Here is a 24,949-nt window from a genome sequence, read left to right on the forward strand (position 1 = left end):
TAACCATCACGCTAACCGTAACCCTCAAACTCACACTCAGCCTCAGTCTAAACCTAAGCATAAGCCTAACCCTAACCCTAAACCTCACCCTCACCCTAGTCCTCACCCTAACCATAATCCTAACCCTAACCCTAAAAATAACACTAACCCTAACCCTAACCCTCATTCTAACCCTAAACCTCACCCTAACCCTGATCCTCACCCAAACACCTTACGCTAACAATAACCCTAACCCTACCCCTAACACTCATTCTAACCCTAACCCTCACCCTAACCCTTACCCACACCCTAACACTTACCTTACCCTAACACTAACCCTAACCCAAACACTAAACCTCACACTAACCCTAACCCTCACCCTACCCTAACTCTAACCCTAAACCTCACCCTAGCCCTAACCCTAACCCTCACCCTCACTCGCCCCCTCACCCTCACCCTCACCATAACTCTAACCCTAACCTTAACAATAACACTAATCCTAACCCTAATCCTAATCCTAACCCTAATACCCACCCTCAGCCTCACCCTCACCACAAACTTAACCCTAACCATAACACTAACAATAACCCTAACCATCACCCTAACCCTAACATTAACCCTCACCTTAACCCTAACCCTAACCCTAATCCTAACCCTATACCTCATCCTAACCCTCACCCTAACCCCAACCCTAAACCTCAACCTAACCCTAAACCTCACCCTCACACTCAGCCTAACCCTAAACTTAACCTAAAAACTAACCCTCACACTCACACTCAAGCTAACCCTAATCCTAAATCTAACACGATCTCTAACCATAACCCTCAACCTAACCCACACCCTAACCTTAACCCTAACACCAATCCTAACACTAACCTTCACACTAACCCTAACTCTAACCCTAAACCTCACCCTCACCCTCACCTTAATCCTGACCCTCAACCTCAGCCTAAACCTAAGCCCGACCCTAACCTGAATCATCACACTCACACTCACCCTCACCCTAACACTAATCCTAATCTCAGCCCTAACCCTAACCGTCACCCTAACGCTAACCCTCACAATAACCCTAAACCTAAAACTAACCCTAACGCTAATGCTCACCCTAACCATAAATCTAAACCTAAACCTCACCCTCAACTTAACCCTAACCCTAACCCTAACCCTAACCCTAAACCTCACCCTAAACATAACCCTAAACCTCACCTTCACCCTAGCCCTCACTCAAACCCTAATCCTAACTCTAACCCTCATCCGAACCCTAACCCTAACCCTAACCCTAACCATCACCCTAACCCTAACACTCAGCCTCAACCTTACCCTCAGCCGCAGGCTAACATTAAGCCTAAACCTAAACCTAACCCTAACCCACACACTCACCCTCACCCTAACTCTAATCCTAATCCTAAACCTAACAATAACCCTAACCCTAAAGCTAACCCTCACCTTAAATATAACCCTCACCCTAACCCAAACCCTCACTCTAACACTTACCCGGACCCGAACACTAGCCGTAAGCATCACCCCAACGTTCACACTAACCCTAATCCCCACAGTAACCCTAAACCTCATCCTAACCTTAACCCTAACCCTAACCTAAACCTCAACCTCATCATAGCCCTCACCCTAACCCTAATTCTAACCCTAACCCTAACCCTCATCCTCACCCTAAACCTCACACTAACCCTAACCCTAATCCTCAATCTAACCCTCACCCTAACCCTAACCCTCACCTTTATTTTAACACTCACCCTCAGCCTAACCCTCACCTTTACCCTTACCATCACTCTCACACTAAACCTAAACCTCAACCTAACCATAACCCTACACCTTACCCTAAACCTCATCTTAACCCTAACTCTAACCCTCACCCTAACCCTAACCCAAAACCTCAACATCACCCTAAATCTGACCCTAACCCTAAGAACAACCCTAACCGTCACCCGAACCCTAACCGTAACCCTGAACCGAACCCTCACCCTAACCATCACCCTAATCGTAACCCTAACCATCAGCCTAACCCTCATCCTAACCCTAATCATAACCCTAACCCTAACCCTCACCCTAACCCTCACGCTAACCCAAACCTTAACCCTAACCCTCACCCTCACCCTTACCCTCATCCTAACACTTAACCTCATACTCACCCTAAACCTCACATTTAACCGAATCCTCACCGTAACTCTAACCCTAACAGTCACCCTCACCGTCACCCCCATACTAAGCCTAACCCTAACCCTCACCCTAATCCTAAAACCCACCCTAATCCTCACCCTAAACCTTACCCTAACTCTAATGCTAAGTCTAACACTCACCCTAACCCTCACGCTATCACTTATCCACAGCACAAACCTAACCCTAATCTTAACCCTCACCCTCACCCTAACCCTAATCCTAACCCTAACCCTCATCCTAACCCTCACCCTAACCCTAAGGTTAACCATAACCCTAAGCCTAATCCTCACACACACCCTCACCCTCAGCCTATCCCTAAGCCTAAGCCTAATCCTAACCCTAGCCCTCACACTCACCCTCACTCTAACCCTAATCCTAACCCAAAATCTAACCCTAGCCCTAAACATCAACCTTACCCTCACCCTAAACCTAATGCTAACCCTAACACTAACCCTAACCCTAACACTCACCCTTACCCTCCCCCTCAACCTAACTCTAACCCTAAACCTCTCCCTCACCTTATCCCTAATACTAACCCTAACTCTAATCCTCACCGTAAACCTAACCCTCACCCTCACCCTCACCCTCACCCAAACCGTAAGTCTAACCCTAACCATAATATTATCACTAATCCTAACCCTAAAACTAACCCTAACCCTAAGCCTAACGCTAGTGCTAACACTCACCCTCACCCTAATCCTAATCCTAACCCTAACCCGCAACCTAACCCTAACCCTCACCCTCACTGTAACCCTAAACCTCATCCAAAAGCTCACCCTAACCCTAACCCTAACCCTAAAACTCACCCTAACACTAACCCTAACCCTCACCGTCACCCTAGCCCTCACCCTAACCCTAATCATAACCCTAATCCTCATCCTAACCCTCACCCTAACCCTAACTCTAACCCTAAAACTCACCCTAACCCTAACCCTAACTAAACCCCTAACCCTAACACTAAACCTCACCCTAACCCTAACCTTCACCCTCATCCTCACTGTAACCCTAACCCTAAACTTAACAATAACCCTAAACCTAACCCTAAACCTCACCCTAAACATAGCACTCACCCTAACCCTAACCCTCACCCTAACACTTACCCTAACCCTTACCCTAACCCTAACTCTAACACTAACCCTCACAGTAATCCTAACTCTCACCCTAATCCTAAACCTCACCCTAACCCTAACCCTAAACCTAACCCTCACCCAAACCCTAGCCCTCACTCTCACCCTAATTCTAACCATAACCCTCAACCTAACCCTAAACATCATCCTCACCGTAAACCTCACACTAACCCTAACCCTAATCCTCAATCTAACCCTCACCCTCACCCTAACCCTCACCCTCACCCTAACCCTCACCCTATCCCTTATGCTAACCCTCACATTAATCCTTACCCTCACTCTTAATGGAACACTCACCCTCAGCCTAAACCTCACCTTTACTGTTACCATCATGCTCACCCTAACCCTCACCCTAAAACTTACACTCATCCTAACCCTCACCCTAACCCTAACCCTATCTATCACCCTAACCCTATCAATCACACTCACCCTCACCCTCAGCCTAAACCTATGCCTAAGCCGAACCCTAACCCTAAACCTCACCCTCACCCAAGCCCTCACCCTAAAACTTATCCTAACCCCAACCCTCATCCTAACCCTCACCTAACCCTAACCTTAACCATCACCCAAAACCTATTCCTCACCCCCACCCTTATCCTCAGCCTAACCCTAAGCCTAAGCCTAACCATAACCCTCACATTCACCCTAGCCCTCACCCTAAACCTAATCCTAACCCGAAACTTCATCCTAAACCTCACCATAACCCTAACCCTAACCATCACCCAAACCCTATTCCTCACCCCACCCTCAGCCTAACCCTAAGTCTAAGACTAACCCTAACCCTAACCCTCACCCTCACCCTAGCCCACACCCTAATCCTAACCCTAACCTAACCCGAACACTAATCCTAATCCTAAACCTAAACCTAACCTCAACCCTCACCCTAGCCCTCACCGTAACCATAATCCTAACCCTAAACCTCATCCTATCCCTCATCCTAAACCTAACCCTAACCCTTACCCTAACCCTAACCCTCACCCTCACCCTCAGCCCAACCCTAACCCTAATCCTCACACTCACACTCACGCTAAACCTAATCCTAAATCTAACCCGATCCCAAAACATAACCCTCACCCTAACCATCATCCTAACCCTAATCCTAACAGCAATCCTTACACTAAACCTCACACTAACCCTAACTCTAACCTCACCCTCACCCTCACCTTAAGCCTCACCCTCAACCTCAGCCTAAACCTAAGGCTCACCCTAACCCTAACCCTAAACCTTACACTCACCCTCACCCTCACACTAACACTAATCCTACTCCCAGCCCTAACCCTATCCCTCACCCTAACCCTAACCCTCACCCTAAACCTAAACCGAACATTAACCCTAAACCTAACCCTCACCCTAACCCTAACTCTAAACCTAAACCTCAGCCTCACCTTAACCCTAACCCTAACTCTAACCCTAAACCTCACGCTAAATATAACCCTAAACCTCACCTTCACCCTAGCCCTCACCCAAACCTTAATCCTAACTCTAACCCTTATCCTAACCCTCACCCTAACCCAAACCCTAACCATCACCCTAACCCTAATCCTCAGCCTCAACCTCACCCTCAGCCTAACCTTAAGCCTAAACCTAAACCTAACCCTAACCCACACACTCACCCTCACCCTAACCCTAATCCTAATCCTAGCCCTAACAATAACCCTAACCCTAAACCTAACCCTCAACCGAAACATAACCCTCACCCTAACCCAAACCCTCACCCTAACACTTACCCTCACCCTAACACTAACCTTAACTCTAACCCTAACCCTCATACTAATCCTAACCCTCACAGTAACCATAAACTTCACCCTAACCTTAACCCTAACCCTAACCTAAACCTCACCCTCATCCTAGTCCTCACCCTAACCCTAATTCTATCACTAACCCTAACCCTAACCCTAACCCTCAACCTCACCCTAAACCTCACACTAAACCTAACCCTAATCCTCAATCTAACACTCACCCTAACCGTAACCCAAACCCTTAGCCTAACACTCACCCTAACCCTAACCCTCACCCTTATCTTAACCCTCACCCTCAGCCTAACCCTCACCTTTACCCTTACCATCACTCTCACCCTAACCCTCAACCTTAACCTAACGCTCACCCATGAACTCACCCTAACCGTAACCCTAAACCTCACCCTCACCCTCAGATTTACACTAATCCTATCACTATTCCTAACCCTAAACCTCACCCTCACCCTAACAGTCAGCTAATTCTTACTCTCAAACTAATCCTAACCCTAACCCTAACCCTAACTCTCACAATAAACCTAACCCTCACCCTAACCGTAACCCTACCCCTTACCCTAACCCTCACCTTAACCCTAACTCTAACCTCAACCTAACCCTCACCCAAAACCTCACCGTCACGCTAATTCTGACCCTAACCCTTATAACAACCCTAACCCTCACCCTCACCCTAACCCTCACCCTAATCATAACCCTAACCCTCACCCTAAACCTCACCCTAACCCGAACCTTAACCCTAACCCTCACCCTCACCCTAACCCTCATCCTAACACTTAACCTCATCCTCACCCTAAACCTCACACTTAACCGAATACTCAACGTAACTCTAAACCTAACCGTCAACCTCACCGTCACCCTCACGCTAAGCCTAACCCTGACCCTCACCCTAACCCTAAAACTCACCCTAATCATCACCCTAACCCTCACCCTAACCCTAATGCTAAGTCTAACACTCACCCTAACCCTCATGCTATCACTTATCCACACCACAAACCTAACCCTAACCTTAACCCTCACCCTCACCCTCACCCTAAACCTCACCCAAAACCTAAACCTAATCCTAACCCTCACCCTAATCCAAACCCTAACACTAACCCTCACCTAACCCTAAAACTAACCCTCTACCTCACCCTAACCCTCACCATCACCCGAACCCTCACCATAATCCTAACGCTCACTCACACCCTAAACCTCAAGCTCACCCTTACCCTAACCCTCAACTAATCCTCACCCTAACCCTAACCATTACCTAACCAAGACTCTCACCTTCACCCTCACCTTCACCCTAACCCTCACCCTCACCCTAGACCTCACCCTAACCATAACCATAACCCTAAACCTCACCCTCACCCTCACCCTCAACCTCAGCATATCCCTAATCATATCCCTAATCCTAACCCTAACCCTCACCCTCATCCTAACCCTCACCATAACACTTACCCTCACCCTCACTCTCACCCTTACGGTAACCCTCACACTAAACCTAAACCTCACCCTAAACCTAAACCTACCCCTCACCATAAACCTCACCATAAACTTCACGCTAACCCTAACCCTCACCCTCACGCTAGCCCTCACCCTAACCCTAATTCTAACCCTAACCCTCACCCTAACCCTCATCCTCACCCTAAAAATCACACTAACCCTAACCCTAAACCCCAATCTAACCCTAACCCTAATCCTAACCCTAACCCTCACCCTAACCCTAACCCTCAACCTTACCGTAACTCTCACACTTAGCCTTACCCTCAACTTTACTCTTACCATCACGCTCATCGTAACCCTCACCCTAACCCGAACCCTCATCCTAACCCTCACCCTAACCCTAACACTATCCATCCACATAACCCTAACCCTCACCCTCACCATCACCCTCAGCTTAAACCTATGCCTAAGCCTAACCCTAACCTTAACCCTCCCCTCACCATAGCCCTCACCCTAACCCTAATCCTAACCCTAACCCTCATCCTAACCCTCACCTAACCCTAAGGTTATCCATCACCCTAAGCCTAATCCTCACACCCACCCTCACCCTCAGCCAAACCCTAAGCCTAAGCCTAATCCTAACCCTAACCCTCACACTCTACCTCACCCTAACCCTAATCCTAACCCTAAACCTAGCCTAAACCCTAAACCTCAACCTTAACCTCACTCTAAACCTAAAGCTAACCGTAACACAAACCTAACCCTACCCCTCACCCTAAAACTCCCCCTCAACCTAAGTCTAACCCTAAACCTCACCGACACCCTATCCCTAATCCTAACCCTAAAACTAACCCTTACTCTAACCCAAAGCTTCACTCTCAGCCTCACCCTCATGGGAAATGTAACCCTAACCATAACATTTACAATAACCCAAACCCTAATCCTAACCATCACCCTCACCATAACCATAATCCTAACCCTAACCCTCGCCCTAACCTTAACCCTGACTCTCACTGAAACCCTAACCCTCATCTTAACCCTCAACCTAACCTAACCTTAACACTCACCCTAACCCTTTACCTCACCCTAATCCTAACACTAAGCCTGACCTAAACCTCCCCCTAAACCTCCCCCTCCCCCTAACCCTAACAAAAAACCTAACCCTCAACCTAAAACTCAACCTAACCCTAACCCTAACCCTAACCCTAAACCTCACATTAATCCTAACCCAAAACATACCCCTCATCCTGATCCTCAAGCTAACTCTAACCCTCACCCTCACCAGAACCATAAACCTAACCCTAACCCTAAACCTCACCTTAAGGCTAATTCTAACCCTAACCCTAACCCTAACCGGCACCCTAACCCTAATCCTCACCTAAACCCTCACCCTCAGCCTAACCCTAAGCCTAACTGTAAGCCTAACCCTCACACTCACCCTCACCCTAACCATAAACCTAAACCTAACCCAAGCCCTAACACTTACCCTCAACCTAACACTCACCCTAACCCTAACCCTAACACTAACCCTAACCCTAACCCTCAACCTAAACCTCACCCTAACCCTAACACTAACCCTAAAACTGACCTTCACCCTAACCCTAACTCTAACCCTAACCCTAACCCTAAATCTCACCCTAACCCTAGCATTAAACCTCACCCTCACCCTCACCATAACCATAACCCTAACCCTAACAATAACACTAACCATAATCCTAAGCCTCACCATAAACATAACCCTCACCCTAACCCTCAACCTCAACCTAACACTTACCCTCACCCTAACATTAACCCTCACACTAAGCCTACCCCTCACCGAAGCCCTAAACCTCACACTAAACCTAACCCTAATCCTCAATCTAATCCTCACCCTCACCCTAACCCTAACCCTTACCCTTACCCTCACCCTCACCCTAACCCTAAACCTTACCCTTAATCTATACCTCACCCTAACCCTAACCCTCCCCCTTAACGAAAACCTCACCCTCAGCCTAACCCTCACCTTTAACCTTACAGACAACCTCAACCTAACCCTCACCATAACCCTAAAGCCGAACCTTAATTCTCACCCTAACTCTAACCCTAAACCTCACCCTAACCCTAACACTCACCCTAACCCTAATACTCACCCTCACCCTCACCCTCAGCCTAACCCAAAGCCTAACCCTAACCCTAACTCTAACCCTCACACTCACACTCTTCCTAACACAAATCCGAATCCTAACCCTAACCCTAACACACACCATCACCCTACCCCTCACCCTAACCCTCACCCTACCTGTAACACTAAACCTAACCCTAACCCTCACCCTAACCGTCACCCTAACCCTACCTCTAACACTAAACGTCAAACTCACACTGACCCTAAATTTAACCCTAAACCTAAACCTCAACCTAAACCTACCCCTAAACCTCACCCTCAACCTAGCCCTCACCATAACCATAATCCTAAAACTAACCCTCATCTTAACCCTCATCCTAACCCTAAACCTAACCCTAACCCTCACCATAACCCTAATCCTAACCATAATCCTAACCCTAAACCTCACCCTAACCCTAAACCTAAAACTAACCCTAACCCTAACCCTCATCCTAACCCTCAATTGAACCCTAACTGTAACCCTAAACCTCACCCACACCCTCACCGTAACTCTAACCCTAAACCTAAACCTCACCCTAACCCTAACACTCACCCTCACCCTCAACGTAACCCTAACTCTAAACTTAAAAATCACCCTAAACCTAACACTAACCCTCACCCTAACCATAACCCTCACCCTAACCCTAACCCTCACCCTAACACTTACCCTCACCCTAACACTAACCCTAACTCTAACACTAACCCTCACTCTCACCCGAACCCTAAACCTCACCTAAACCTTAACTCTAACCCTCAGCCTCACCCTAGCCCTCACCCTAACCTTAATTCTAACCCTAACCCTCAGCCTAACCCTAACCCTCATCCTCAACCTAAACCTCACACAAACCCCAATACTGATCCTCAATCTAACCCTCAACCTCAACCTAACCCTCATCCTAATCCTTACCCTAAACCTCAACCTAATCCTAACCCTCACCCTTAGGGGAACACTCACACTCAGCCTAACCCTCACCTTTATTCTTACCGTCACATTCAGGCTAACCCTCACCCTAAACCTAACCCTCATCCTAACACTCACCCTAACCATAACCCTATCCATCATCCTAACCCAAACCCTCAAACTCACCCTCACCCTAAGCCTAACCTTAAGCCTAAGCCTAAGCCTATTCCTAACCCTAATCCTCACCCTCACCCTAGCCCTCACCCTAAACCTAATCCTAACGCTAAGCCTCATCCTCACCCTCAACCTAACCCTAACCCTAACCATCACCCAAAACCTATTCCTCACCCCCATACTCACCCTCAGACTAACCCTAACCATAACCCTCAAACTCAGGCTCATCCTCACCGCAAACTAAACCGAAACCATAACACTAACAATAACCCTAATTTTAACCAAAACCCTAACCTTAATCCTCACCCCCACCCTCACCCTCAGCCTAACCCTAACCCTAACCCTAAACCTAAACCTAACACTAAACCTCACCTTAATCCTCAGCCTCACCCTAACCCAAACACTAACATTAAAGGTCACCCTAACCCTAAGCCTAACCCTCTCAAACTCAACCTCAACCTAACAATAAACCTAACCCTCAACCTCACCCTAAACCTAACACTCACCCTCAACCTCAACCTCACTGCAAACTTTACCCTAACCATAAAAATACCAATAACCCTAACCCTAACCCTAACCTTAACCCCAATCCTCACCCCCACCCCCACCCTCAGCCTAACCATAAGCCTAATCCTAAACCTAACCCTAAGCCTCACCATAACCCTAAACCTAACCCTCACCCTAACCCTAACCATAACAATAAACCTCACCTTAAGGCTAACTCTAAACCTAACCCTAACCCTGAACCGCACCCTAACTCTCACACATACACTCTACCTCAGCCTAACCCTAAACCTAAACCAAACCCTAATTCTAACCCTCACACTCACCCTCAACCTAACCATAATCCTAAACCTAACACTATCCCTAACCCTAACCCTCACCCTAACGTGAACCCTAACCCTCACCCTAACACTAACCCTAAACCTAACCCACACCCTAACCCTCCTCCTAAACCTATCTCTAACCCTAAACCTCAAACTCACCCTGACCCTAACCCTAAACCTAACCCTAAAACACACCCTAACACTAAACCTCAACCTCACTCTAGCCCTCACCCTAACCCCAATCCTAAACCTAACCCTCATTCTAACCCTCACCTTAACCCTAAACCAAACCCTCACCCTAACCTACACCCTCACCCTAACCCTCAGCCTAACCCTAAGCCTAACCCTAAACCTAACCCTAACACTAACCCTAACACTCACACTCACGCTAACCTTAATCCTAAATCTAATCCTATCCCTAAACATAACGCTCACCCTAACCCTCACCCTAACACTAACATTAACACCAACCCTAACGCTAACCCTCACACTAACCCTAACTCTAACCCTAAACCTCACCCTCACCCTCACCTTAACCCTCACCCTCAACCTCAGCGTAAACCTAAGCCTAACCCTAAACCTAACCCTAACACTAACCCTCAAACTCACACTCACCCTCACAAAAATCCTTATCCTAATCCCAGCCCTAACCCTAACCCTCACCATAACCCTAACCCTCACCCTAACCCTAAACATAACACTAACCCTAACTGTAACCCTCACCCTAACCCTAACTCTAAACCTAAACCTCACCCTCACCTTAACCCTAACCTAAACATAACCCTAAACCTATACCTCACCCTAAACATAACCCTAAACCTTACCTTCACCCTAGCCCTCACCCAAACCCTAAACCTAACCCTCAAACTAAACATAACCCTAACCCTAACCCAAAGCCCCACCCTAACACTTCCCCTCACCCTAACACTAACCCTCACACTAACCCCAACTCTCACAGTAAACCTAAACCTCACCCTAACATTAACCCTAACCCTAACCTAAACCTCACCCTCACCCTAGCCCTCACCCTAACCCTAATTCTAACCCTAACCCTCAACCTAAACCTAAGCCTCAACCTCACCCTAAACCTCACACTACCCCTAACCCTAATCCTCAATCTAACCCTCACTCTAACCGTATCCCGAACACTTAACCTAATGCTCACCTTAACCCTAACCCTCACCCTTATCTTAACCCTCACCCTGAGCCTAACCCTCACCTTTACCCTTACCATCACTCTCACCCTAACCCTCAACCTTAACCTAACGCTCACCCAAGCACTCACCCTAACACTAAGCCTAAACCTCACCATCACCCTCAGCTTTACACTAATCCTATCACTATTCCTAACCCTAAACCTCACCCTCACCCTAACAGTCAACTAATTCTTACCCTCACACTAATCCTAACCCTAACCCTAAACCTAACTCTCACAATAAACCTAACCCTTACCCTAACCGTAACCCTACCCCTTACCCTAACCCTCACCTTAACCCTAACTCTAACCCTCAACCTAACCCTCACCCAAAACCTCACTGTCACCCTAAATCTGACCTTAACCCTTATAAAAACCCTAACCCTCACCCTCACCCTCACCTTAACCCTCACCCTAATCATAACCCTAACCCTCAGCCTAACCCTCACCCTAAACCTAAGCATAACCCTAACCCTAAACCTCACCCTAACCCTAACCCTCACCCTCACCCTCAGCCTAAACCTAAGGCTAACTCTAATCCTAACCCTAAACCTCACACTCATTCTATGTTTGTAATGTTTTTTTTTGTTTTTTTGTTTTTTTTTAATTGTATTTTATTTTATTTGAGAACATACTGTACAGAGGGGCTACAATTACATGGGCAGGATAATGCATACATTTCTTACCAAGCATTGCAGCCTCCTCCTTTGTTTACCCTTCACTTCCCTTCCCCGCCTCCCCCCTCCCCCCACCCAATTTTACCCCCCTCCCCCCACCCAATTATACCCCCCTCCTCCCCCCACACCGACATTGTAAAGCTGGTTTTGACATGACATTTTGTACTTCTCATTGTTGCAACAGGTCCACCTGAATCCTTAAACGACTTGTTTGTCCCCATCTCCTCCACATGTTATACTGACATCAAATATAGTGAAAGCGGGGGTTACACTGTGGGGGAGGGACATACAAAGCAACGAAGAAATAATCTTATAAATGCGTTAGAAACACATGCATGAAAGAAACGAAAACATTAAAATACATATTTAAGGGTTCATTTTCCTAACATCACATTATCTGACCTTTTCCGCTTGACTCATACGTATACTAGATATTGCAAATAAGGGAAACCATGGGACCTATGCTTCTTTGGGCCTGGCTTACTTCACTTAATATAATTTTTTCCAAACCTTTCCATTTCCTAACAAATGGGGAAATGTCATTCTTTCTGATGGAGGCATAGAATTCCATTGTGTATATATACCACATTTTCTTGATCCATTCATCTACTGAGGGGCATCTGGGTTGGTTCCATATCTTAGCTATGGTAAATAATGCTGCAATAAACATAGTTGTGCTGGTAGCTTTAGTGTGGTCTTGTTTGTAAACATTTGGGTAAATGCCCAAAAGTGGGATTGCTGGATCATAGGGGAGATCTATGTGAAGTCTTTTGAGGAACCTCCATACTGCTTTCCAAAGTGGTTGAACAAGTTTACATTCCCACCAACAATGAAGTAAGGTTCCTTTCTGTCCACATCCCCTCCAGCATCTGTTGTTGTTAGAGTTCTTGATTTTTGCTGTTCTAACTGGAGTGAGGTGATATCTCAATGTTGTTTTGATTTGCATTTCTTTTATGGCTAGGGATGTTGAACATTTCTTCATGTGTCTATTGGCCATCCTTCTTTCTTCTTCAGAGAAGCTTCTCTTTAAGTCCTCACACTCATTCTAACCCTAAGCCTAATCCTAATCCTAACCCTAACAGTAAACCTAACCGTCAACCTAACCATCACTTTAACCTTAACCCTAACAATAACCCTAACCCTAACCCTCACCCTCACCCTCATCCTCACTCTAACCCTAACTTTAACCCTAAGCCTCAGCCTCACCGTAACCCTAACCCTAAAACTAACACTAAACCTCACCAAAAGCATAACCCTCACCCTAACCCAACCTCTCACCCTAAAATTTAACCTCACTCAAACACTAACCCTAACCTTAACACTAACCCTCACACTAACCCTAACCCTAACCCTAAACCTTAACCTAACCCTCACCCTCACCCTAACCCTAACACTAAGCCTCACCCTAACCCTCACCCTAACCCTCCCCCTAACCCTATATCTAACCCTAAACCTCACCCTCACACTAACCCTAACCCTAACCCTAACCCTAAACCCCACCCTAAACCTAAACCTAACCCTCACCCGCACCCTCACCCTCTCCATAGCGCTAACCCTAACCTAACAATAACACTAACCCTAACCCTAACCCTCACATTCACCCTCACCCTCAACCTAACCCTAATCCTAAATGTAACCCTATACCTTACCCTAACCCTCACCCTAGCCCTCAGCCTAAACCTAATCCTAACCCTAAACCTCATCCTAACCCTCACCCTAACCCTCACTCTAACCCTAACCCTAACCCTCACCCTCATGCTTGGCCTAAGCCTAAGCCTAAGCCTAAGCCTAGCCCTAACCCTAACCCTCACCCTGACCCTAACACTAACCCTAACACTAACTCTAACCCTAATCATCACTCTCACCCTAACCCTAACTCTAAACCTAACCCTAAACCTAAACCTCATCCTCAACCCTAAACCTACACTTCACCCTCACCCTCAACTTAACCATAACCCTAAACCTAACCCTAAAAATACCCTAACCCTAACCCTCACTCTTACCTTAAGCCTCACCCTAACATTTACCCTCAACCGAACACTCACCCTAACCCTAACACTAACCCTCATACTAAATCTAACAATCACCCTAACTCTAAACCTCACCCTAAACCTAACCCTAGCCCTCACCCTCACCCTAGCCCTCACCCTAACCCTAACACCCATCCTCACCCTAAACCTCACATTAACCCTAACAATAATCCTCAATCTAACCCTCACCCTCACACTACCCCCAACCCTAACTCTCACGCTAACACTAACCCTCACTCTTAAAATAACCCACACCCTCAGCCTAACCCTCACGTTTACCCGTACCGTCACTCCCTCCCTAACCCTCACCCTAACTCTAACCCTCAAACTAACACTCACCCTAACCCTGACTCTACCCCTAAACCTCACCCTCACCCTAACCCTAACTCTAAACCTAACCCTAACACTAAACCTAACCATAATGCTAATGCTAATCCTCACCCTCACCCTCATTGTAACTGTAACCCTAACCCTAACCTTAACAATAACCCTAACCCTAACCCTAACCATCACTGTAACCCTAACCCTAACACTAACACTAACCCTAAACCTAAACCTAACCCTCAACCTAACCCTAATCCTCAGCCTCACCCTCACCCTAACAAAACCCTAACCCTAACCTTCACCCTAACTGTAAGCCTAAACCTAACCCTAATTCTAACCCTCACATTCACCCTCACCCTAAACCTAATCCTAAACCTAAACCTATCCCTAAGCCTAACCCTCACCCTAAACCTCACCCTAGCCCTCAGCCTAACCCTAATCCTAAACCTAAACCTCATCCTAATCCTCAACCTAACCCTAACCTTAACCCTCACCCTAACCCTAACCCTAACACTCACACACATGCTGGGCCTAAGTCTAAGCCAAAGCCTAAGCCTAACCCTAACCCTAACGCTCACCCTAACTCTAACCCTAACACTCACCCTAACTCTAACCCTAAACCTCACCCTCACACTAACCCTAACTCTAAAGCGAAACCTAAACTTAAACCTCATCCTAACCCTAACCCTAATAATAACCCTAACAAAAACCCTTACCCTAACCCTACCCTAACCCAAACCCTAACCCTAACACTAAACCTACACCTAAACCTAGCAATAACCCTAACCATAACCCTCACCCTAACCCTAAACTCACCCTAACACTAAACCTAATCCTCACCCTCACCCTAGCCCTCACCCTAAGCCTAACCCTCATCCTCACCCTCAAACTCACACAAACCCTAACACAAATCCTCAATCTAACCGTCACCCTCACCCTCAACCTAACCCTAACCATCACCGTAAACCTAACCCTCACCCTACTGTAACCCTCACCCTAGGCCTAACCCTCAACTTTACCCTTACCGTCACGCTCACCTTAACCCTCACCCTAACCCTAACCCTCACCTTAACCTTCACCCTAACCCTAACTCTACCCCTAAACCTCACACTCACCCTAACCCTGTCTCTAACCCTAACCCTAACACTAAAAACCTCACCCTAACTCTAACTCTAACCCTCAACCTCATTGAAACCGTAACCCTAACCCTAACAATAACCCTAACACTAACCCTAATCCTAAACCTCAACCTCACATTAACCCTAATCCTTACCCTAACCCTCACTCTAACCCTAACCCTCACACTTACCGTAACCCTAACCCTCATCTTAACCCTCACCCTAACACTAACCCTAACCCTAAAACTCACCCTAACAATAAACCTACCCCTCACCCTCACCCTCACCCTCAAACTCACCTTAATTCTAACCCTAACAATAACAGTAATCCTAACCCTAAACCTAACCCTAATCCTAACCCTAATCCTAACACTCACCGTCAACCTAACCCTAACCCTAACCCAACCCTCACTCTCAGCCTCACCCTAACCCTACCTCTAACCCTAAACCTCACCCTCACCCTAACCCTAACCCTAATCCTAACCCTAAACCTCACCCTAACCTTAACTCTAAAACTCACCCTCAAGCTAGCCCTCACCCTAACCCTAATCCTAACCTTAACACTCACCTAAACCTCATCCTAAAAATAACCCCAAACCTAACCCTCACCCTCACCCTAACCCTAACCCTAACCCTAAACCTCAACCTAAACCTAACCCTCACCCTCACTGTAACCCCTACTCTAACACTCACCCTAACCCTAAACTTAACCCAAACCCTAACTCTCACCCTAACCCTATCCCTCACCCTAACACTAATCCTCACACTCACCCTCACCCTCAGCCTAAACCTAAGCCTATACCTAACCCTCACCCTCACTGTAACCCCTACTCTAACACTCACCCTAACACTAAACTTAACCCAAACCCTAACTCTCACCCTAACCCTATCCCTCACCCTAACTCTAATCCTCACACTCACCCTCGCCCTCAGCCTAAACCTAAGCCTATCCCTATCCCTAACCCTAACCCTCACATTCATCCTAACCCAAATCCCAATCAAACCCTAACCCTGACTCTCACCCTCACCCTAAGCCTCACCTTAAGCCTAACCCTAACATTAATACTAACCCTAACCCTAACCCTAAACCTCACACTAACACTAACCCTAACCATCACCTTAACCCTAAACCTCACCCTAAACCTAACCCTAACCCTCACCCTAAACCTAACCCTCACCCTTACCGTAACCCTCACCCTCAGCCTAAACTTCACATTTACCCTTACCGTGACCCCCACACTAACCTTCACCCTAAACCTATCCCTCATCGTAACCCTAACTCTACTCCTAAACCTCACCCTCACCCTAACCCGAACTCTATCCCTAACCCTAACACTAAACCTCAACCCAACCCTAAAGCTAATCCTCACCCTCAACCACATGCTCAGCCTAAACCTAAGCCAAAGCCTAACGCTTACCCTAACCATGAACCTCACCCTAGACCTCAGGCTAACCCTAATCCTAAACCTAACACTCATCCTAACCCTCACTCTATCCCTAACACTAAACCTCAACCTAAACCTAACCCTAAACCACACCCTCACCCTAGCCCTAATCCTAACCCTAACCCTGATCCTAACCCTCCCCATAACCCTAACCCTAACCCTCACCCTAACCCTAACACTCAGCTTCAACCTCACACTCAGCCTAATCCTAAGCCTAACCCTAACACTAACCTTAACCCTCAATCTCACCTTAACCCTCACCCTAACCCTAACCCTAACCCTAACACTAAGCCTAACCCTAAACCTCACCCTCAGCCTCACCTTAACCCTAACTCAAACCCTAAACCTCACCCTCACCATAACCCTTAGCCTAACCCTAATCCTAAACCTGACCCTAACCCTAAAACTTACCTTCACGCTAGCCCTCACCCTAACCCTAATCCTAACCCTAACCCTCATCCTAACCCTCCCTATAACCCTCAGCAGAGTTCTGCAACATCCTCTCCCGGGTCCTCTCCCGGGCCAGGAGTCGGCCAGCTAATTTGTATGTGTATATCAATGAACTCTGCACTGTTCTTAAGGCCCATTCTGCCAAGAAGAAGCTGAATCTGGCCCCTCCTGCTACCACTTCCAGTGAGCCCTTTGAGAATAACCCTCCCACAGACTCCTCAAACCTCACACATGCTGAAGCCTCTGCCTCTGAGGCCCCAAGGTCCCGTGGTTCCCGACGGCAGATCCAGCGCTTGGAGCAGTTGCTGGCACTCTATGTGGCAGAGATCAAGCGGCTACAGGAAAAGGAGTTGGATCTGTCAGAATTGGATGATCCAGATTCCACATACCTGCAAGAGGCCAGATTGAAGCGGAAGCTTATCCGCCTCTTTGGCCGCCTGTGTGAGCTGAAAGACTGCTCTTCTCTGACTGGCCGTGTCATTGTGCAGCGAATACCCTACCGGGGTACCCGCTATCCAGAGGTTAATAGGCGCATCGAACGGCTCATCAACAAGCCAGGGCTGGATACTTTCCCTGACTATAGAGATGTGCTTCGAGCAGTAGAGAAGGCAGCTGCTCGGCACAGCCTTGGCCTTCCTTGACAGCAGCTTCAGCTCTTGGCTCAGGATGCCTTCCGGGATGTTGGTGTTGGGTTACAAGAGCGCCGCCACCTTGATCTCATCTACAACTTTGGTTGTCACCTCACAGATGACTATAGGCCAGGTATTGACCCAGCACTTTCAGATCCTGCTTTGGCCAGGCGCCTTCGAGAAAACCGAAACTTAGCAATGAACCGACTGGATGAAGTCATCTCCAAATATGCAGTGATGCAAGACAAAAGTGAGGAGGGGGAGAGACAGAAGCGAAGAGCTCGGCTTTCCCAAGGCACTTCCTCCCAATCTCCAGACTCCCCCAAAGCCTCCTTGGATTCTGGTGAGGGCCCTAGTGGAATGGCATCCCAAGAATGCCCTCCTACCTCCAAGGCTGACACTGATGATGAGGAAGATGAAGAAAGTGATGAGGAAGAAGAAGAGGAAGAGGAAGAAGCCACAGATTCCGAAGAAGAGGATGATCTAGAACAGATACAGGAATGTCAGGAAGATGAAGAGGAGGAGGAAGAGGAAGAAGAAGAAGAGGAGGAAGAAGAAGAGGAGGAGGAGGAAAGAGGAGGTAATAGTAGAGACAAAAGCCCAATGTCACCATCACAGACCTCCACTGAAAACGTGGAACCCAGCAAAGAGAACAACAGGTCTTCAGAAGAACTGCAAAATAAAGAACTAGCAGCGTCACCTGCTTCACTGTTGGAAGAACCCCTGAATCCTTCCAGCATAGATGCTGAAAGCAGTGGAGAACAGTATGAAAAGCTTCCCCTAGAGGAAGAGAGTCCTAAGTCTCAGCTCTTTGAGTTAGAAATTGAAGCTTTACCAGTGGATACCACCCCCTCCCCTGTGGAAAAGGATATTTCCTCTTCTAGAAAGCAATCAGAGGATGTCCTCAGTACTGTTTTGGAGAATGGGGCAGCCATGGTCTCCTCCACATCCTTCAATGGAGGTGTCTCTCCTCATGCTAGGGGAGATTCCAGTCCTCCCTGCAAGAAATCTCGCAAGGAGAAGCCAACAGGAATAGGACCATTAAGAAACAGCTTTGTGGAAGAGCAAAAGGCATTACAGGAGAAGAATGGGAAGAAGACAGTATGTACCCTGCCTAGTCCACCTTCCCCCTTGGCTTCTATGGTTCCAGTTGCTGATTCTTCTACAAGGGTGGACTCTCCTAGCCATGGCCTGGTGACCAGCTCCCTCTGCAGCCCTTTTCCAGCCCAGATGTCCCAAGTTCCCCAATCACAAGCTCTTCAACCCAGTTCTTATAAGATGAGTGTGGCCACACAGTGTGATCCAGAAGAAATCATCGTGCTCTCAGACTCTGATTAGTTCCCTCCCACTCTCCCTGCCTTCCAGAATGATTTGGATAGCATTTGGAGGATGGTGGAAAGCAAATAAATTTGAGGAAGGGAAAAAAAAAAAACCTCAACCTAACCCTAACCCTCAAACCCACCCTAACACTCAGCCTAACACTAAGCCTAACCACAAGCCTTACCTGAAACCTAACATTAACCCTCACACTCAACCGCACCCTCACCCTCACCATAACTCTAAACCAAACCCTAACCCTAACCCTAAACCTCACCCTAACCCTAACCCTAACACTAACCCTCACCCTCACCCTAACCCTAACACAAACCCTAACCCTCCCACTAACCCTCCGCCTAACCCTGTATCTAACCCTAAACTTCCCCCTCCACCTAACCCTATCCTTAACCCTAACCCTAAACCCCACCCGAATCCTAACACTAACCCTCACCCTTATCTTAACCCTCACCCTCAGTCTCAACCTCACCTTAACCCTTACTGTCATCCTCACCCTAACACTTACTGTAACCCTAAAACTCATCCTAACCCTCACCGTAACCGTAAACCTAAACATCACCCTAATCCTAACCCTCACACTAAACCTCACACTCAGTCTAACCCTAAGCCTAATCCTAAGCCTTTCCCTAATCCTCACCCTCACCCTATCCAACACTAACCCTAATCCTAACCATCACCCTAAACCTAATCCTTCACCCCACCCTCACCCTCAGCCTCAGCCTAAACCTAACCGTAACCCTCACACTCACCCTCACCCTAACCCAAATCCAAACCCTAAACCTAACCCTAACCCTAAAACTCAACCTAACCCTCACCCTAACCATAACCCTCACACTAACCCTAATCCTAACCCTCCACATAACCCGCACCCTAACCCTAAATCTAAACCTAAACCTCACCCTCAACATAACCATAATCCTAACCATAACCATAAACGTCACCCCAAACCTAACCCTCAACCTCACCCTCAGCCTCACCCTAACTGTAATTCTAACACTAAAATTAACACTAATCCTAACCCTAAACCTAAACCTAACCCTAACCCTAACCTTAATCCTAACACTCACCCTCACCCTAACACTAATTCTAACCCTAACCTAAATCCTAACCCTAACCCTCATGTCACCATTAACCTAACCCTCATCCTAACCCTCACCCTAACCCTAACCCTAATCCTAATCCTCACCCTAACACTAATCCTAACCCTAATCTTCATCCTAACACTCACCCTAACTCTAACCCTAACAGTCACAATAAACCTAACCCTAATCCTAACCCTCAAACTAACCCTAACTCTCATGCTCACTGTAAGACTAACCGTAACCCTCACCCTAACCCTAAACTTAAGCTGAACCCTAAATCTCACCCTAACCCTAACCCTAAACCTCAACCTAACCCTAACCTTCACACTCACCCTCACCCTCGGCCTAAACCTAAGCCTAACCCTAACCCTCAGACTCACCCTAACACTTACCCTAATCCTAATCCTAACCCTTAGTCTAACCCTCACCCTCACCCTAACCCTTAATCTAACACTAACCCTAAACCTAACCCTCATCCTCAGCCTCACCCTAACCCTAACTCTAACCCTAAACCTCACACTCATCCTAACCCTAACCCTAACCCTAACCCTAAACCTCACCCTCACTATAACCCTCACCCTAACCCTAATCCTAAAACTAACCCTCATCCTAACCCTCACCATAAGCCTAACACTCATCCTCACCCTCACCCTAAACCTAATCCTAAATGTCAACCTAATCCTAACCCTCACCCTCAACATAACCCTTACCGTAACCCTCACCCTAACCCTAAACTTAACCCAAACCCTAACCCTCAACCTAATCCTAACCCTCACCCTCAACCTCACCCTCAGCCTAAACCTAAGCCTAACCCTAAACCTAACCCTAACACACACACTCACCCTCACCCTAACTCTAATCCTAACCCTAACCCTCCCCCTAACTCTCACCGTAAACCTAACCTTAACACTAACACTAACCCTAAACCTCAACCTAACCCTCACCCGAACCGTAATTCTAACCCTGAACCTCACCCTCACCCTAAACCTAACTCTAACCCTAACCCAAACCTAAACCTCACCCTAACACTAACCCTCACCCGCACCTGCACCCTCACTGTAACTCTAAACCTAACCATAACAATAACACTAACCCTAACCAGAACAATCACCCTACCCCTAATCCTCACCCCCACCCTCACCCTCAGCCTAACTATAAGCCTAAGCTTAATCCTCAACCTAACCCTTACACTCACTCTCACCCTAACCCTAACCCTAAACCTAAACTTAAACCTAAACATAACCCTAACCCTAAACCTAACCCTAATCCTCATCCTCACACTCACCCTAGCACAATCCCTAAACTTAACCCTCACCCTAACCCTAAGCCTAATCCTCACCCTAAGCCTCACACTAACCCTCACGCTAACCCTAACCCTAACCCTCACCCTAACCCTCACACTAGCCCTAATCCTAACCCTAATCCTAACCCTAACCCTCATCCTAACCCTCACCCTAAACCTAACCCTAGACCTCACCCTCATCCTAGCCCTCACCCTAACCCTAATCCTAACCTTAAAGCTCATCCAAACCCTCCACATAACCCTAACCCTAGCCCTCACCCTAAACCTAACCCTCACCATCAATCTCACCCTCAGCCTAACACTAACCTTCGCCCTAACCCTCACATTCACCCTAACAGTAAACCTAATCCTAAACCTAACTCTATCCCTAAATCTCAACCTAAACCACACCCTCACCCTAAACCTAACACTAACCCTAACCCTTAACCATACCCTAACTGTCCCCCTAAACCTAACTCTAACCCTAAACCTCACCCTCACCCTCAACCTCAAAGTAACTCTAACTCTAAAACCATAAACCTCACCATCATCCTCACCCTCACAACAAACTTAACCATAACCATAACACTAACAATAACCCTAATCCTAACCCTAACCCTAACCCTAAGCCTAACTCTCACCCTCCCCCTAACCCTAACCCTATCCCTCACCCTAACCATAAACTTAACCCGAATCCTAACTCTCACCCTAACCCTAACCCTAACCCTCACACTAACCCTAACCCTCAGCCTAACCCTAAGCCTAACCGTAACCCTAACCCTAACCCTCACATTCACCCTCCCCCTACCCTCCCCCTAACCATATATCTAACCCTAAACCTCACCCTCATCCTAACCCTAACCCTAACACTAAACCCCATACTAACCCTAAATTTAAACCTCACCCGCACCCTCACCCTCACCATAACTCTAACCCTAACCCTAACAATAACACTAACCCTAACCCCAACCATCACCCTAACCCTAATGCTCACCCCCACATTCACCCTCACCCTAACCCTAATCCTAAACCTAACCCTAAACCTAACCCTCACACTCACCCTCTCCCTACCCCTAATCCTAAACCTAACCCTCACCCTAACCCTAACCCTAAACCTAACCAAAACCCTAAACCTAAACCTAACCCTAATCCTCAGCCACACCCTCAACTTAAACCAAACCCTAACCCTAACCCCCACCTAACCCTAAACCTAAACCTAACCATAACCATAATCATAACCCTCATTGTAACTCTAACCCTAACCCTAACCCTAAACCTAAACCTAACCCTAACCCTAACCCTAACCATAGCCGTCACTGTAACTCTAACCCTAACCCTAACACTAACAATAAACCTAACCCTAATCCTCAGCCTCACCCTCATCCTACCCCAAAACCTAACCCTAACCCTCACCCTAAACCTAATCCTAAACCTAACCCTAAACTTAACCCTCACACTCACCCTCTCCCTACCCCTAATCCTAAACCTAACCCTCACCCTAACCCTAACCCTAAACCTAACCCTAACCCTAAACCTAACCCAAACCCTAACCCTAAACCTAACCCTAATCCTCAGCCTCACCCTCAACTTAAACCAAACCCTAACCCTAACCCCCACCCTAACCCTAAACCTAAAACTAACCATAACCATAATCATAACCCTCATTGTAACTCTAACCCTAACCCTAACCCTAACCCTAAACCTAACCCTAACCTTAACCTTACCCTAATCATAGCCCTCACTGTAACTCTAACCCTAACCCTAACCCTAACACTAAACCTAACCCTAATCCTCAGCCTCACCCTCACCCTAACCCATACCCTAACCCTAACCCTCACCCTAACCCTAAGCCAAACCCTAACCCTAACCCTAAACCTCACACTCACCCTCACCCTAACCCTAATCATAAACCTAAACCTATCCCTAACCCCAACACTCACATTCAGCCTCAACCTACCCCTCACCCTAACCCTAATTCTAACCCTAAACCTCATCATAACCTTCACAATAACCCTAACCCTAACCCTCACCCTAACCCTAACCATAACCCTCACCCTCATGCTCAGCCAAAGCCTACTTCTAAGCCTAAAGCTAAGCCTAACCCTAACACGAACCCTCACCTTCACCCTAACCCTAACCTTAAACCTAACTCTAACCCTTAACCTCACCTTCACAATAAACCTAACTCTAACCCTAACCCTGAACCTAAACCTCATCCTAAACCTAACCCTCACACACACGCTAAACCTTACCCTAATCCTAATAATTTCACTAAGCCTAACCCTCACCCACACCCTAACTCTCACACTAACCCTAACTCTAAAACTAACCCTAACCCTAACCCTCACCCTCAGCTTCACTCTAACCCTAACTCTAACCCTAAACCTCAACCTCAACCTAACCCTAACCCTAAACCTAACGCTAAACCTCACCCTAACCCTAACCCTAAAACTCTAACCCTAAACCTAACGCTAAACCTCACCCTAACCTTAACCCTAAAACTCACCCTCACCCTAGCCCTCACCCTAACCCTAATCCTAACCCTAACACTCACCCAAACCCTCCCCATAACCCTAAATCTAGCCCTAACCCTAACCCTCAAAATCTCCCTCACCCTCAGCCTAACCCTAAGCCTAAACCTAACCCTCACCATAACCCTCACACTCAACCTCTCCCTAACCCTAATCCTAAAGCTAACCCTATCCCTAAACCTCAAACTAAACCTCCCCCTCACCCTAAACCTAACCCTAACCCTAACCCTGAACCTCATCCTAACTGTCCCCCTAACCCTAACTCTCACCCTAAACCTCACCCTCACCCTAATCCTAACCCTAACCCTAAACCTCACCCTAACCCTAACCCTCACCATCACCCAAAACCTCA

The 24,949-nt window shown here is 47.3% G+C and overlaps 1 pseudogene; it reads left to right on the top strand.

The window, feature by feature from the left end:
* The window catches only part of LOC138826577 (death domain-associated protein 6-like), a 38,796-nt pseudogene extending 19,013 nt beyond the window's left edge, over positions 1–19,783 (top strand).
* The last annotated feature ends 5,166 nt before the right edge of the window (positions 19,784–24,949 follow it).

The sequence above is a fragment of the Dipodomys merriami genome, unplaced genomic scaffold, assembly GCF_024711535.1.
Source record: "Dipodomys merriami isolate MVZ:Mamm:240054 unplaced genomic scaffold, mDipMer1.0.p SCAF_144, whole genome shotgun sequence".
NCBI lineage: Eukaryota > Metazoa > Chordata > Mammalia > Rodentia > Heteromyidae > Dipodomys > Dipodomys merriami.